The sequence below is a fragment of the Asterias rubens genome, chromosome 10 (assembly GCF_902459465.1).
Source record: "Asterias rubens chromosome 10, eAstRub1.3, whole genome shotgun sequence".
NCBI classification, from domain to species: Eukaryota; Metazoa; Echinodermata; class Asteroidea; order Forcipulatida; family Asteriidae; genus Asterias; species Asterias rubens.
The window spans coordinates 6,884,358-6,889,515 of record NC_047071.1 but is presented as its reverse complement, the minus strand read 5'-3'; the positions used below and the strand labels follow the sequence as shown (position 1 = coordinate 6,889,515).

The window sequence follows — 5,158 nt, the reverse complement described above, 5'->3', positions numbered from 1 at the left end:
GTAACGGAACTCTCACAATACGAGCGGGATGCCGCGCTTCGCGCGGCAGCCCCGCTAGAAATACCGCAAATGTAATAATAATAGTAATAACAATTCATTTTATCATTTAATGATAACATGTTTTATACTCAGCGCTTACTGTATCGTAGGAGGTCCTGTTTTCGAGGTGTCCCTAAAATCATGGCAAATCTTTTACCTCTCTGTGCGCGATGTAAACAGTCCCTAGATAAAAATTGTGTGGTTTTATTTGCCAAGCAAAGAGTCTCCTCTCTCCCTTAACCAAAACTTAGAAACACGTAAGGCTCCACTGGTTATTTTCACTTGTAAATGCAAAGTTTGGTATTTTAGGCATTTCTACAAGGTTCAAAAATATGTCATAATGTTGAGGCCATATAAAAATATTTGCCCACCGAAAAAGTTTTATCAAACACTATTTCAATTCACAATTCATGATGATCAGATCATGTGACTGAACATTTTGCTGAGCATTCTGGAATAAAAATATACAGAGGCTTAAAGAAGCCATGTGCCTTATATCATTTTCTAATATTTTTGGAGATTTTTATTTTTTAACCCTCATATCAATATTGTTATTAATATTAAAATTTAAACATCAGCTTGTTGATTCAATTATCACTGTTTATTTTTACGCTTTATTATAAATATTAAGAAAAAAAGGGGGGAAAAATATCAGATTTGAAAGCCAGTTATTATTCACACACACTTTTTATTATTTTTGTTATCATTTTTATTTTTTGCAAGTTACCATGGTAATTTTTAAAATTTAATCGAAGATCAGTGTGTGGTGTGAACATTTCAATGTCCATCAAGTTTTAGTATATATTTGCATACTTCATATTAACAAATAAAGATAATTAGGGCATCGGTTGATATATGCATGGAGGATTCCTCCATGATATATGGCACCATTATTTTTTTCCCAATTCAGAGAAAAAGGCATAATACCGTGAAAACTGGTAAGAGGAGGATACAAGCATTCCGGTTTTCCCGGCGTAGCGGTTGCACGCATGCGTGTTGTATAGCAGCAAGTGCATAGACCTTATCGCAAATACCAATGCGCAAGCGCAGACTGTTGAATGGGGTGCATTGTGGGATATATATGGATCAAATTTGGATACCAGCAAGACCACAATGCACCTAATTCCCAGCTTTACGCGCGCGCCCCGGTGTGGCGGTTTCAGTCTTCCGCCGTGTTCAGTTTTCTGGGTGACGTAGTCGGACATATCAAAACGCTGTTCGAACGGTGTTAGCTTTCCGGCGTGTTCAGTTTTCCAGGTGACCTGTCAGATACCGCCGCGAGTACCCTGGCGAGTACTGTAGTTCTCTCAGCAGTGACCCCCAAATTGTTTATATTACGATTCTTGTCTGTGTAGTCACATAATCTCTTGCCCCATCTTTACATGTATTCATTGGTACAACTTTAGGCAGGTCACACTCTGCTTGCATAAAAAACAACTCATACGATCCACGCGTTTGCCGCTAGTTGTACTCGACTCGTGGACGCCGCCATAACATCTACCGGAGGGTAGTGGATAACTCAATACGGCACTAAAAATGGACTACGTTCGCTTGCTGTGCGCAGGCATCGCATGACGTAATGCTACCGTATTTGGTCATTCGGAAAACTGAACACAGCGGAAAGTTGAAACCGCCACACCGGTATTGACGATAAGGTATGGCCTAGGCTAGGTACAGGCTTAGAGCGTTTACGAATCGAAGGCTCAGGCTTGAGGCTTCAGGCTTGGGATTTTCAGGCTCCGGCTCAGTGAGGCTCAGGCTTCACAAACAACATGGCGACGAAATTGTTTCGAACACTTCGGCTTCACTGGCTTAGGCTTCATGTGGCCCGCGTGGGGTGGATCATGGGGGAAGATAATAATACACGAGAATAAACGTGCGTCGTCTGCTTTTTGTGTGAGGCGTTTATTTAATGATTGAAAAAAATAATAATAATAACCCCACCACAAAACCATACCATTTGTAAAAACGCATATAAGCTTTCTGATGGTTTAATATTGTAAAAATACCTCAATAACTTGTAATAACTAAAGCAGCCCACTTTTTAGCTTCACTTGATTGAAAAATGACTTATTTTAGTGAAAGCCAACAAATGATGGTTGTTTTCATCAACAACGAAACGGACCAAAAATGTTCTGAAAACATAGCTTTATTTTGTTGTAATATATGTCAACAACATGCCTTGCATTGAAACTGGAAAGCAGGGAAATATCGAAAGGTAAGTTCTGTTATTTGAAAACTAGAGTATTCTTTTAGAATAAAAATGACATACTCTGACTATCAAGTAAAAACTGCATACAAGCTATACTGCACTACAATGAAAACTTTATTTTATCATAAATTGAGTTACTTTTAAACAAAAGAAGTATCAATTTACAGCAATTGATTTTTTAAATAACTTTTTTAAGATTACAAAGATGTTGCTAATAAATAATTGTTTGTGTTCTCTCATTAGGTTGGGAAAATGTTAGGTTACTTAACATCTTTTAAGTTCATTGCAATTATGATGATGTCCACTTTAAAGTCACGAACCATGATTATTTCGTCAACTGTAAGGTTAGTATTTCGGAATTGTCAAGCTTTTTCTAACTGTATTTTTCAGCTGTAGAAAAGTTGCTAGCAAAAATTGTCAAATAAGGACAGGTCAGTTTGCTTTATGTTACTTTACAGAGTTAGAATTGAGCTTTATATCTTTATCGACACTGGTGAAGTTTCTTCTGCTGAATCACAGGTGATATTTCCTCTACCGATGACTAAGCCTGAGCAACTAGTGTGACAAGTGTCGAAGTGGAGACTATTGATTGCCTTGTCGAGTTACAAATACCATTTTTCAACTACTCAGATAGTCGACGTGCTACCATGACTATTACAAAAACAGTCACGACTATTGCTTGATTAACCAACAGGAGACTTTCTAGGACGATAGGTGGCAGCAGACTTACCGGGTAAAGCCATTGTTCTCAGAATTATGCGCAAGCTCATAACTACGTAAACAATGGAAGTTTACCCAGTAAGTCTGCTGCCACCTAGCGTTGGAAAGTCTCCCATTGTGTCGCTCTTGACTATTCTTAACAACTTCAATCCTTTTAGCACAAATTTTACTTGATTGGGCCTGCGGAAAACAACTTGCCGCAATGTATCTTAGGAGTTTAAAATAGTCGCAACTAGTGTCAAAGTCGTGACTACAATGTTTTGGCACTAGATGAGTAGTAAACTTCACTTGTTGGCCAGGCCTACTGATGACATCTTATATTGTTCTGAAATGAACTAACAGGTCTTTCGCTTTGATGCGGAACTGGCTAGCACATGTTGCGCTTCTCATATTGCTGCTTTTCTGCAGATCCTTGTAACTGAAATGAGAAGAAGATTCAATCTTATGAGTATGATCAAATAGTCAATGCTTGAGTAGGATCAAATAATCAATGCTCGAATATGATCAAATAATCAATGCTTGAGTACATGTATCAGATCAAATAATCAATGCAGCCCTCAACATTATAAATTGCAAAATTATAGCATTAATCAAACCATTTGGGTGATCATTGTACAATGTATTTAAACAAAATTGATTTTTAGCTCTTGGGCTTAATGTTGGTTTAGAGAGTTTTCTTTCTCTTACCCCCCCCCCCCCCCCCCCACTTAGATATAAAAAACAAAGGTTAACATTCAAGGGGGGATTGACTTGGTCTCTGGAAGTCCAGATCACCACTGTTTATCGGAAACATCTCAAAAGGATGTCGGGTTAGCCTTGCTAAGGCAGTCAAATTGTCACTCCGAAAAAACGCCACTGTAAAAACCCACCCGCAAACATTGGACACTGTGCGTACAATTAACCACATCGCACGACACGACACCCCCGTACACAGCCTCCGCATGCTGCGGTTAGTGGTACGAGTGCGGATGACTTGTGCACAGTAGTCGTACGACGAGTGTTCAGCAATGTGACAGTGTATATGGGTGGGTCGTGCGGTGTGATTACACACTACGCACAGTGTATACGGGTGGGTTTAGACCGTCGTCTTTTTCGGAGTGAATAATGCCACAGCCTTGATATTTATAGTATTCATTTTGGTTTTTACCAATATACACCGATGTGGCGTTAGCACTATAATACTCAATACTTACCGGAGTAAAAACCAAACTGAATACTCATAACCCGGTGCAATTTTATTATCATTTGTAGTTCTGGCTGCTAAAATTGAGGATTCGAACTGCCTCAGCTACACTGGGCAAACTCGGTGGTCTAGTTTAGCATGAAACTGCGCTAGAATTGCAAAGGTTGTGGGTTCGAATCCCACCTGAGTAATTTGCCTGTGATTTTTGTTTTCACAGAACTCAGGTAAGTACCGAGTATACAGTGCTTATATAACACACATCGGTGTATATGGGTAAAAACCAATTATGTGATTCATACCGTACCTGACAGAACTGGGCGGTGTTCAAGTATCCTTTTGCCCCTATTAAAAGTATTAGACTTGAACCTCGGCCTGGTGGTTTTCCTCACACCAAAGTCACTCTTCCAACTCTACATTGTACTTGTACTGTAGGCCTACATGATAAAATAAAACAATGAAAGTTAATACAAGTAAGAAAGTTGATGAATGCCAGTCGTCTACTACAAAAAAGACAACATGGCGGATATTACCGTTCGTTACTAGATTCGGGTAAAAAAACACCTTTTTTACAATTAAAAATAATTTATTTTCAACAGTTTGAAAATGATTTGGGTGCATATGACTCTTGTGCATACATTTTACGGTTGACTTATGTTCAAATGTTCTGTTAAAGTGCATTTAAAAATTGTTGTCGTGAGTGGTCGTGAGTTGTCGGTATTTAGTGCGAGTAACACGTACCTACTTGTATATCCGTCATTTTTAACGCAAAGTAAATTTTCATAAATCGAAGCCTCAGCCTCCGGCGATTCGTACGCGGCTTCAAAATGGCTGCATCAGTCTGAAGCCCAAGCCTGAGCCTGAGCCTGAGCCTTCGATTCGTAAACGCTCATAAAGTCATAAACGGACTTTGCTGGGCGTGCGCAGTGGTGCATGTGTGGTGTGCAAATATTCAAGAGATTGGTGGCGCTAATTATTCTGGGTGTGTTGTTGATGATAAAGGTTTT

The 5,158-nt window shown here is 39.2% G+C and overlaps 1 long non-coding RNA gene across 1 annotated transcript; it reads right to left on the bottom strand.

Annotated features, from left to right (window-relative positions):
* Positions 1–2,172: 2,172 nt before the first annotated feature.
* On the bottom strand, positions 2,173–4,611 carry LOC117295843. Its single transcript, XR_004519693.1, has 2 exons — positions 4,459–4,611; positions 2,173–3,389 (listed from the first exon to the last, which is right to left on the bottom strand). It is a non-coding gene; the product is annotated as an uncharacterized LOC117295843 (long non-coding RNA).
* Positions 4,612–5,158: the final 547 nt, after the last annotated feature.